We start from the raw sequence: 12,915 nt of genomic DNA, 5'->3' as shown, positions 1-12,915 counted from the left end.
GCTCCCCCTGGTTCTCCATTAGGTCTCTCTTGTTTTCCTGCTAGACCTATGAGTGCAAACATATGGTATCAGTGGTATGTTTTAGTTTTCAGTGTATAAGTCTTTTATATCCTTGGTTAAATATATTCCTAGGTATTTTATTCTTTTAGAATGTACTATAAGTAGAGTTATTTTATTTATTTCCCTTTGAATTGTTTATTTTTGGCATGGAGAAACACAACTAATTTTATATCCTGAAACTTTACTGAATTAGTTTATTAGCTCTCCTAGTTTGTGTGTGTTTGTGTGTGTGTGTGTGTGTGTGTGTGTGTGTGTGTACTCTATGGGATTTTATTACATAGAATCATTTAGTCTGTCAGAAGGGCAGAAGTTCCAAAAGATTAAAATTTCCAATTTGAATGCCTTTAATTTTGTTTCTTGCTTGTTCTGGCTAAGACTTGTAGTACAATGTTGAAGATAGTAGTGAAAATAGGCATTTTTATCATTTTCCTAATTTAAGGAAGAAAAATTTCTGTCTGTCACCATTGTGTATGTTATCTGTAGATTTTTAGTAAGTGTCCTACATCATGTTAAGAAACTTCCCTCTATTCTTAGTTTCGAGTGTTTTTATTATGAAAGGATGTTGAATTTTGTCTAATGCTTTTTTTTTATCTATTGAGATAATTATGTGGGAGTTTCCCCCCTCCCATAGTTTCATGGTATATAATCATTTAAATGTGCTGTTGAGTTTAGTTTGCTACTATTTTGTTGAGGGTTTTTGTATTGATATTCAGAAAGATTATTGGTATTTAGTTTTCTTGGCATGTCTTTTCATTTTTATGCTATTAAAAATGGAATTGTTTTCTTAGTCTTTATTCTTTGCCGTTATGTACAAATATAATTTAGCTTTGTACAATGATCTCATATTCTGAAGCTTGCTGAATTCATCATCTCCATTATTGTGTGTGTGTTTGTGTTTGTGTGTGTGGGGGGGTTCTTTAGAATTTTCTATATGAAAAATTATGTCATCTCCAAGTAGAGAAACATTTATTTCTTTTCCATTTTGGATGCCTTTTATTGGTTCCTTTTATCCTCTGGCTAGACCTTCCAGTGCACTGTTGAATAGTAGTGGCAAGATCAGACATCCTTTCCTTGTTCCTGATCTTAGGGGAATGCTCAGCCTTTCAAGGTAAAGTGTGATGTTTGCTGAGGGTTTTTTTCTGTGTCCACCCTTTATCAGACTGAGGAACTTTCTTTCTGTTACAAGTTTGTGTCACCATGAAAGGGTAGTCCTTTATTCTATCAATATGATATTATTATATTTATTACTTTTTGTATGCTGAATCAATCTTGTATTCCTGGGATAAATCTCATGTACTCTTTTAAAATGTATTTATTCCTAACAGTATATCTAAGGCTGCTAAAAGTGCTAAGGAAAAGCAGGATAAACAATAAGGCAAATGTTTTATTTTTTAAAATGTTCATCCACAGTATGATTACTTGTCTTTAAGAGGGAATCAGTCATGTCATAAAGGGTTTTTTTCTTGTGGTGTTGCAGGAGATTGGCCCTTTATGGTCACAGGATTACAGTAGACCACAGGAAGCTTTCCATCTGATGTGGTGATAAAATTCAAGTAGATCAGGATTTTAATCAAAGTATGAACAAGAGAGTAGAATATAATAAAAATGTATGCAGAGGAAAAGTGAGCAAATATTGGGGAAGGCAATTGAAAAGTAAACAAAATTACTTAAAGCTTGTGATGGGTTATGATTATGCTGGCCTGTAGGTTTATGTAAAATCTTGAGTGATCAAAGATGTTTGATCCATATTAACTGCAAAAGAGAGGAAAGGTGTGAAGCCATATGAATAGTAGAAGGTGCCCTGAGGCAGGATAATAGAATGCTGTGTACTCAGGTAATCCAAAACTGGGAATTTAGACATGAGAGTTTAAAAGAAAAATGAACTGACACACATGATCTTCAGATAGTCTCTCTGCCAAGACAAAGCTGAGGCTAGGGCTGCTAAAAATGTATATTTATATTTATATGCACAAATATGCAATATAATTTATGTCATATATGTTTTATACTTATATACATATGTATTTTAAGAGTTTGAACATAGTAAAAGAGAAAAAGAAATTAACACTGGTCTGTATGATTTGTTTCTGTTAGTAATTTAGTGCCACAACTTGTTAGCTATAGTTATTTTACTTTAAGTGAATTGATACTTTAAGCATCATTTATGCCTATACGTTTTACATTAAATTTTATTTTATGGTTGTAATTACATTGTCGTCAAAAGAAAATGTATTTGCTATATTTGTTATAGCTTCTACGTGGTGTGTGTGTGTGTGTGTGCGTGTGTGTGATTGCACATCTGAGAATGATTAGAGCGCTTGAAAGTAGAAGAGTGTGTACTAATCTGTCTAGTTGCCCCTAGTGTATACTCAGATACTCATAGATTCCAGATAAAAGAACCTTTTCAGAGGGAGAAAGGGGAGGAAAGGCCAGTTTTTAAAATGTGTGAAATATATGTGTAAAAGTGCTTTTCACTGATAGAAATTTAATCCAAGGTGTCATTGCCTTTCTAGAGACAACTAAAAAGCAAGGGGCTTCTTTTTCTTCAGAAGAAGCAATCTGCTGGAATTTTAGTTGAAGTTACAGAATGACAAAATGGTGTTAGATGGACGCTATAGCATTTGAGGGATAGAAGCCCCTTTCCAGAAGGGTTGTTGGGTCTCATAGTGAGCTTCTAAGCTTTGCCTGGTGGTGAGCCTGCAGTGTCCAGTTAAGAATCACCTCCTTACCAACAGAGGCAAGTCTCATCCTTTTGTTGAAATAAAATCCCTTACTAGCATAGTTTTAGATGGGTCATGGTATAGTCAAGTTTATACAGTTAAAAATTAGGTCTGTCTATCAAAGAATATTAGAATATCAGTGGAAAGTTATATTTTTTGCTTTTTCAGTTATTTTGAATGGTATTGCTATTTGAGTGACTCTGATTTTTATTTTTTTAAATGTTTGTGAAATTCCTACTACTCTACATTGTTCAGTGTGGCTTTCACCAGTCAAAACACTATTGTGAAGACTATTTTCTCAACGGTATGATTATGTGTGTGAAAATCTGTTGGTGCAGTGCAGGATGGGAGCCTCCACCCTGTCCAGTCTCCTGCTCAACTGGGACAGGGAGACAGGAAGGACGACAGTCCTGTCTAGACTGCTTGTTCATATGCAGGCTGCTGTTCGCATTTGAAACACACTCTGGGACCAAACTCAAATTCAGTTCAAACAGCTCCACAAACATGTCCATAGTGACTTCTGTGCTTACAGAATGGAGAGAACCAAATAAGAATAAAGCACATGAAGGAAGGGATCTAGTTGTTTTTGTAAAACACTATTGAGATGTGATTCACACACTATACAACTATCCATTTACAATGCATGTACACTCACCACTTAACAGTGTACAATTTGGTGATTTTTAACCTATTTACAGAGTTGGATAACCATTACCACATTCAATTTTAGAATGTTTCCATCACCCCAAAAAGAAATCTTGAATCACTTAGCTATCATCCCTCAACCCTCCTTTCCCCTCAGCCCTTGGCAACCATTAATTTATCTTCTGACACTACAGATTTGCCTCTTCTGAATAGTTTATGTAAGTAGAATTATGTAACCTGTGGCGTTTCATGTCTGGCTACTTCACTTAGTATAATGATGTTAGAGCTCATTTGTGTGCTGTCTGAGAGACAGAGACAGATCATGAGCTTGGGGAGGGGCATAGAAAGAAAGGGAAACACAGTTTCCGAAGCAACTCTAGGCTCTGAGCTGTCAGTACAGAGCCCAACACGGGGCTTGACCCCATGAACAGCATGATCATGACCTCAACTGAAGTGGGATGCTTAACCGACTGAGCTACCCAGGCACCCCAAGAAGAAATCCTTTTAAAGAGATATAGATGTTTGTTATTACTTTGTGGCTGTTGTAAGTGGAATTAGTGGATTACAGAAGATAGAAATAAATTTTAAGCATTTGATAAAAACTTCCAGATTACCCTCCATAAAGATTTTTCTTCCAACAACATTAGAAGATTCAGACATGAAAAAGAAAAAAATGGAACCAGATCCCACTCTCTCAAAATACAGGCACCTATTATCTATAAATACTGTATTAGCAAGGACTGCATTGTTTACAACTTATCCACAAATTCTGGTATGTAAAAATAGGCAATAAATCACATTTTAAAATATTTTAAGTAAAATAACTTATATATAGATTGAGTTAATGATCAGAAATCTCCCAACAAAGAACAAAAGCCTTGGACTTGATGGCTTCACTGGTGAATTCTACCAAACATTTAAAGAGTAACTCATGCCACCCCTTCTCAGCTTTTCCAGAAAAATTGAAGAGGAGGGAATCTTTCCTAATTCATTTTATGGTTTCAGTACTACCCTGTTACTACAGTCAGAAAAAGAGACTACAAGAAAAGAAAACTGTAGACCAGTATCCCTTAGGAACACTGATACAAAAATCCTTAATAAAGTACCAGGAACCTGTATATTAGAAGGATTACATACCATGACCAAGTGGGATTTATTTCTGGATACAAGGATGATTCAATATGAAAATTGATCAGTGCAGTACACCAAATTAACAAATGAAAGACAAAAACCAACATAATCATCTCAAGTGATGAAAAGCATATAACAAGATTCAATACCCTTTCATGAAACAAAAAAGCCAAGCAAACAAACATTCAACAGCTTAGAAACAGAAGGAAACAAAATCAACATAATAAAAGCTATATATGAAAAACTGACAGGAAGCATGCTCAGTAGTGAAAGCATCTCTTCTAAGATTAGGAAAAAGCTAAGATGCCCAATTTTGCCACTTCTTTTCAACATAGTACTGAAAACCTTAGGCAGACTAATTAAGCAAGAAAAAGTAATAAAAGACATATGAATTGGAATTAAAGAAGTAAAATTATCTCTGTTCACAGATGATATGGTTTTATATGTAGAAAAACTTAAGGATTATAGATAGACACCTCTTAGAATTAATAAATGAATTTAGCAAAGTAGCAGGATACAAAATCAAGACTCAAAAATCAATTGCGTTTCTACACATTAATGATAAACAATATGAAAAAGATATTAAAAAAACAATTCCATTTACAATGGCATCAAGAAGGAAAAAATGCTTAGGAATTAACCAAGGAGGTGAAAGACTTGTACGATGAAAGTACAAAACATTGCTGAAAGTAATTGAACAAGATGTAAATAAATGGAAAGCCATTCCTTGTTTACAGATTGGAAAACTTAATATTGTTAAGATGTCTATGTGACCCTCACCTTTGTTAAGGTGACCCTCTCAAAATCCCAAAGATGTTTTTTGCAGAAATAGAAAAATCTGTTCTGTGACTTAGAAGAAATATCAAGGGACTCTGAGTAGCTAAAGGAGTCTTGAAAAGGAACAGAATTTGAAGACTTAGTTCATTTCAACATGTTACATATATGTAAACATGTTACAAAGCTACGGTAATTAAAACAACGTGATAATGGCTTAAGTGTAGGTATACAGACCATTAGAATAGAAAGCCCAGACCTAAACGTGAACATATGAGGTCAAATGATTTTCAGCAATGGTGCCAAGGCCATTCAGTGGAGAAGGAATAATCTCTTCAATAAATATTGCTAGGAAAGTTGCTTAACAACATGCAAAAAAAAAAAATGAAGCTGAACCTCTACCTCTCTTTATATACAAAAACTAAATAAAAATTGATCAATGACCTAAGTTGAAGGGCTAAACTATATCAGTCTTAACAGGTAAGGCAAAAGCTTCACAACATTGGGTTTGGCAGTGACACCAAAGGCCCAGACAACAAAAGAAAAAATAGACGAACTGGACCTTGTGAAAATTAAAAACTCCTATGTATCAAAGGACATTACCAACAGAATGAAAAGAAAACTTCAGGATAGGACAAAATATTTGCAAATCATATATCTGATAAGAGATTATTATCCAGAATATAGAGAACGTCCAAAACTCAACAATAATTAAAAAAAAAACCAAAATTGGCAAATGACTTGATTAGATATTTCTGTAAAGAAGATGAATCATCAGTAAGGACATGAAAAGATGCACATCATCACTAATCATTAGGGAAATGCAAATTAAAACTACAGTGAGATACTACCTCATATCCACTAGGGTGGCTACTATTAAAAAAAAAAAAACAAAGAACAGAAAATAAGAAGTGTTGGCAAGGATATTTAGAAATTGGAGCCCTTGACCACTATTGGTGGGAATGTAATATGGTATAGTTGCTGTGGAAAATAGCATACTAGTCCCTCAAAACATTAAAAATGTAGTTACCATATGATCTTGTGTTTCTGCTTCTTGGATATGCCCAAAAGGTTTGAAAGCAAGGTCTCAAAGAGATAGTTGGACACCCAGGTCATAGCGACATTATTCACAATAGCCAAAGTGTGGAAGCAACCCAAGTGTGTCCACAAACAGATGAATGAATAAAGAAAATGTGGTCTATGAATACAATGGAGTATTATAAGCCTTACAAAGGAAGGAAATTCTGACATTGGTACAACTTGCATGAACCTTGAGACCATTATGCTAAGTGAAGTAAATTAATCACAAGAGAGAAATACTGGATGATTCTACTTATATGAGATTCTTAGGGTAGTCAGAATCAAAGAGAAAAAGAATATGGTTGCCAGGAGTCATGGAAAGAGGCAACAAGGAGTCATTGTTTAATGGAAACAGAGTTGTAGCTTCACCAGATGAAAGGAGATCTGGAAATGGATGACGGTGGTAGTTGTACAACAATATGAATGTATTTAGTTAGTATCACTGAGCTTACATTTAAAAATGGTTAAGTTTATAGGAATAATAGTAATTGATTTCTGTAGATTCTCTAGAATTATCAGTTTGCTGGACATACTTAGTAAATACTAGATGTCTGAGGAGCACATAGAAATATTTTAGCAAATTATATTTTGATACCAAATAACTACTTAACTTCATAATTTCTTTGCAAGCTAAAATTACATTAGCAAAATTTATAGCATAAATCAATCTTGTATTTAATTGCAACATGAACTATTAACTTTTTTTAGTTATACACAGAGTTGCTATATTTAAATGACATTTTGGTATTTCCTATGGATAGATTCTGTTGACATAAGGAAGGTAAGAGTTCAGAGAAAAATATAGATTATTAATTAATTACCTTAATAGATATTAAGTACCTGCTAAGCGTGAGTCCTGGCCAGGACCCAAGGATGTAGCAAAGAACAATATAGATATAACATGTAAGGATTATTAGTCATTGAATATTACTCAGTGGAGTATTGTGTAGTTAGTGAAATTTAGAGAAAAATAGAAGTGAAATAACCCATATGTTTTCTATAATGTTAGCTATTGAGAAAGATAGACAGAGACAGAGAGACAGGGAGAAATAGAGGCAATTACCCCATCTTGAATGCCTGCCATTTACCAAGCACTGCGTTGGATTAGGTACCATGGGAGCCGTGGACCTTCTGGATACAGTTCTGCTGGGAGCCCATCCAGTGTAGCACAGATTGCTGTTTTCTGAAAGTGATTTCACTAGTTAGAGCAGAGACTCTGTTTCCTCAGTCTATTCCTAGTACACTTCATCTCAGCCAAGCTTTCAGCAAAACAATCAATTATGAAATGTACTCCTTGATGAGTACTTGAGTACCTTTAGTTCATTCTATAGCTTGAAAGTTCTGTGTATGCTTTAGGGTTTGATGATTAAGGAGCATTTTAACATACTGTTAAAAATGTTATGGAGACTTATTTGTATTCTTTGATCAGAAAGAATATTTAACCCTTGATTGTGATAAGCTGAATCTGAGTCCAAGACTTCTGGCATCTAAGGTACCATAACTGTGAGGTCAGTTTCCACATATTTTTTGAAAACAAAATCGAGTGAATCTGAATTAGGCTCAAAACTGATTGAGATAACTGATTGTCCTCATGTCTTGTATTTATTTGTCTTGCACTAAATAGTGTAGTGCTAACATGAGGTATAGGGATATTAAGGTCATTTTCATAAAGAGCCCCTCCATGTGTGCAGAACCTTGTGAGTGGAGTGGCAGCACATGGTCAGTGGGGACTGCCCGAAGTCTCTACCATCGGGAGGCCTGGATGAGTTACTGCTCTGCTTTGTCAGAGCTTTCTGAAACAGAGAAGTAAATAGGTAGTGCCTGAGGGGCATTCTTAGAAAATCCACTCTCTTGAAAGGAAGGCCAAAGTCAGTCGGTTGGGCTTCAGCAGTACTAGTTGTATGGCTGTCATTCCTCTGTTGATGCTTCCTCTCGACCTTAGTGCCCAGCAGCATACAGAGTACTCACCAAGCCTCAAATCAAGTTTTGGTTTCTGTAATTGCAGATCAGGGGACCAGGGTTCTGGCTTTGGCTTTACTATTAGTTGTCTTGCCTTAGATAAGTCGCTTAAAATGCCAGGCCTTGCTTTCCTCATCAGTGCAATAAAGAGTCAGATGAAGTTTTCTGGTAAGTCCATCTAGCGTGCATGTTTATGATCAGTATTCTCCCTGTTCTGACTAAACCTTCTCAGTAAGCCTCTCAGCACATCGTTCTTAAACAGGACTATTGTCCATTACCAAAAAACTCTTTGTCCTAGACACCTATGATTTGTGGTTCCTGGACTGGCCACTGATGTAATTATGGTTGTCCTGATTCTTGAGGTTCCATGGGACATGCTAATCAGACCAGAATGCCTGGACCTTAAGGGCTTCTACTATTTACACACTACCCTAATTCTTTAGACTGTTCCAGTGGCAAAATTAGGTTTCTATTTAGGCTGTTGTTCCAAGTGGTAAATTAATGGAGGATGTTGTTATAAGAAGAGTCTGTAACCAATCTGACTCATAAATAGGTCTATCTTACATGGAACAAACAGTTGAGGATTATATTTGCCTTGTACAGATGCCACAGGTCAGATGGCCTTCACTTGGTACTGGCCAGTCTATAGTGCTATTTGGAACCTTAGCCACAATTGGTACAGGAGCATCAGCTCATTCTAATGAGACCTCTGAATACCGCCAACACCAATAGGCAAACACCTTATATCAGCAGTCTGTTCATTATATTGAGGCTAGACCAATATAATTTTGGCTCGCATATCTGTCATTCTTGGCCACCACAATATGAAATGCAAACTTCTTAAGAAATACATTTCATTCAGCAAATACCTGCCAAATAGTTAATAAGAGATAACTACTGATCACTACATACTGTTCTAGAATCAAAGAAAATGAGAGTGAACAAATTCCTGTCATAAGGCAGTTATGACCTTATAGAGGAAGAGAACAAATGTGTAAAATATTTATATAATTAGTTAATTGGTGGTAAGTGCTATGGAGAAAAGTAAGGCAGGTAATGAGGTTAGGAAGGGCACATGTATTTTGTGAGAGGGTTCTGTATATTTAGGGAGTTCACGAGAGGACATTTGAGCAACAACTTGAAGCAGGTGAGGTAGGGAGTGTGGAAGGTACATGGGGAAAACGACTCTGTAAAGGAACAGCAAGTTTGAGACCTTGAGTAGGGAAAGTCAGCTGTGTCCTAGTTGAATCAGGAGCAGAGTGAAGGGAGATGAGGTCGGAGTGGTAATGGGTCCCCGGGTGTGGGGGTAGGGGGCTGTGGGTCACTGTAAGGACTGACTTACTGTTCCCAGAATGTTATAAGTAGCCCTTGGAATGACATGAGTTTAGTATATTTTCACCTGCATTTAACTTGGTTTGAACTTAAGTTTCTCCTTTTTTGCACCCAGTCCCATATTTGTATTCTCTTTCTCTTGACTCAGTTTTTTCAACTCACAGCACTGGAATTGACCTCTATCTAACAGCTTTTTCACACAGATCTTCCTCTGTTGCCCTCTTGGGTTAGCACATTTTGTCTTATCCCAGATAGGCCCACTGTTCCTCCTCAAACAGTTCTCAGCTTTTAGAGAGGCTCCTCCCCAATGAGGGTGCAAGCTCTTCCCCTCCATTGCACCTCCTCCCTCTGTCTTCTCTGGCTGTTATCCAGTTGCCTTCTAGTTATTTGTTGACATTAATTAAAGATATTTGTCACCTAGGTCTTCCTCTTCTCCAGGGAACGGGCAGGACCATGGGGAAATCCAGGTACCCTGCTATGTAGTTCTTCGATCCCAACATCTGACACATTTCCTTTGTTTGATTCAGTCACCTGTGCCCACAGCCACAACTTGAACCTCATCTTTCCTCAGTATTTGCCCATCTGTGAAGGTTTAATCTCTAGGTAGAGGGGAATGACGTGGGACATGAATAAATAAATACATTTATACTGGCAGCCTGCCTTCAATCCAGCTATGTTCTCACCTTGCCATACTATACCTTGGCCCCCAGGGGAAGCTCATAACTCCCAGTCCTAAGGCCTTGGATCATGGAACTCTGGGTGGCAATACTAGTGGGAAGCAGTGGTTGAACACATGAGTAATGGAGTCAGACATAATTGTTCCAATCCCATTTCTTCCACTTCTAAGTGTATAGCACTGGGCAAAAGCTGCTCACGTTCTTGGAGCCTCACCAATGAAATGAGCACCATGTGTGAGAAATGAATGACTTAGTGTAAATGGAGTACTCTGGAGAGAGTGGTTACTAATAAATGGAAACTAGTTATATGTTGCTTTCTTTGAGACAAGTGAAGGTGCTATAGGCTATTGTACCATGGGGTGGTCTCATGTATTTCTTGAAAAAAGAAGGAATTTCAACTTCTGAAAAGCTTCTGTCATATTGCCACACAGATGTGTGAAGGACCTGGCTCTTGCCCCTTCCTCTGTTGCCCTACTTCCCCGCCCAGCCCCGTCCTCCCCAAGGGTAACAGGACTCAGGGTGGGGCCAGGCGGAAGACAGTGGGAGTATGTGGCTTTTGCAGGCCTCCTTAGGCAATGAGACGTTCTTCTTCTTGGACTCATTCAACAGGGGATATACACACAGTACATACATAGCTCATTTCTGGCGAGTAGTACAGAGGCAGTCCTGCTTCAGAAACATTGATAATACCTATTGATCATGAAAAGGGGGAAAAGATGATTTCTTTCATAGCAGCATGCCAGATTTCTTTACAGGGATAGAGCAACACTAATTGCTTCCTCCCTCAGTTTCTGCACATTTGTCCTACCACACACTGCTTTCTTTAGTCACCCTTCCCCGGAATCTGCTGCTCAGGCCCCTGGTGAGGGACGTTGAGCAGGGAGGAGGGGACCCTAGTGCTGAAGTGGCAAGGTATGAGCATAATCAGAACCCATGTGGAAATGTGGAAGTCCCAAATACAAGGAATGAGTTTGGACAGTCGTTAAAAATAGAAGCTACAGGGGCACCTGGGTGGCTCAGTTGGTTAAGCGTCTGACTTCAGCTCAGGTCATGATCTCGTGCTTTATGGGTTTGAGCCCTGCATTGGGCTCTGTGCTGACAGCTTGGAGCCTGGAGCCTGCTTCTGATTCTGTGTCTCCCTCTCTCTCTGCCCTTCACCTGCTCTCTCTCAAAAATAAAATAAGCATTAAAAAGTATATGAATTACAAAATTAGAAGAAGTGCAGAAAAAAATTCCTGAAACAGAAGGCATGTAACATAACTCATATATAGACAGGGACAGAAAATAAAGGAAATCCTAAGAGAGCTTTTTAAAAAAGAATCCAGCCTAAAACATGCATACAGAACTTAGATAAAGTAAACCAGTTATGAAAATAAATGCAAATATTTTTCAAAATCCATTTAGAAGATGTTTAAAATAGATACATCTGAAACAAAATAATTTAAAAGTAAAAAGGATGGGCAAATTTTTATTAAGAAAACAAACAGAAAATACAGGATGGCATACAATTTAATTTTGGGTGGAAAAGAAGAATTGGATACAAAACGCAATCAAGGTGTCTAAGTGAAATTTTTTTCAGTGTTAAATAAAAAGCACAATCAATAGCAAACATGGCATATGCTTTTCTGTGCCAAATAATGTAACATCAAAATATGAAGCAAACTACTCTATGATTCAGCAGTTTCACTGTGTACCTGGAGGGATTCCAAAAGAAGAGTATATTTGTGATGACCAACAAGTATATACTAGAATGTCTGTAGCAGCAACGCCCATAATAGCCCCCTAAACTGAGACTGCCCAAAGGACCATCACCAGTAGAATGGATAAATCAATTGTGAAATCCTCACCCAATGGACTGCTTGCTATACCGCAGTCATAACACATTTTCTGCACGCCTCTGTCTACACGAACCTCATGGATCGCGGAGCAAAAGCTGCCCCCTGCAAATGAGTACACGTGGTGTGGTTCCATTTGTACAAGGGGAAAAAATGCAACAGGCAGAGCTAATCTTGGAGGTTAGAAGCTGGGATGAGAGTTTCCCTTTGCGGAGAGGGGGCAGTGACTGGAGGGTGCACAATGGGGAGGCGCTGTCCAGGGTTCTGGTGATACAGCTTTGCTAATTTTGTGAACAATTTTCAGGCTGTTTACTTGGTTTGTATAATTTTCTTTAAATATGTTTTATTTTATAAAAAGTTTAAATATGAATAAAAAATGATCAGAGATACTAGAAAACTGTATGAAAAATATTTTAGCAATTTTAGTGTATTTGGGTGTTTTGCCTAACTAAAAAATAAAGCAGATTTTTAAATAATAATGTCTACTTATATTGAAATAATGTGTACTTATATGCCTTAAAACATATGTGTATGTGTATACTAAAAATATTTTTTAGCTGTTTATCCTATATTATGCCAAAAATAAATCCTAGAGATCATGTGACATTCTGAAAGTACCATGTGGTAAAGTTGATATTATTATTAATGTTTTAAATAACTACAAAATTTAACCATTGAGATATATCTTAAATAAATATTTGA

General features: G+C 36.9%; 1 protein-coding gene across 5 annotated transcripts in view; it reads left to right on the top strand.

Moving 5' to 3' along the window:
• Window positions 1-12,915, top strand: part of L3MBTL4 (L3MBTL histone methyl-lysine binding protein 4) — a 354,831-nt gene that overhangs the window by 103,774 nt on the left and 238,142 nt on the right. The window lies entirely within an intron of this gene.

This window comes from Suricata suricatta, chromosome 14 (genome assembly GCF_006229205.1).
Source record: "Suricata suricatta isolate VVHF042 chromosome 14, meerkat_22Aug2017_6uvM2_HiC, whole genome shotgun sequence".
Taxonomy (NCBI): Eukaryota; Metazoa; Chordata; class Mammalia; order Carnivora; family Herpestidae; genus Suricata; species Suricata suricatta.
Note: the sequence above shows the minus strand (reverse complement) of the source record. Positions and strands in the feature narration are given on the sequence as shown.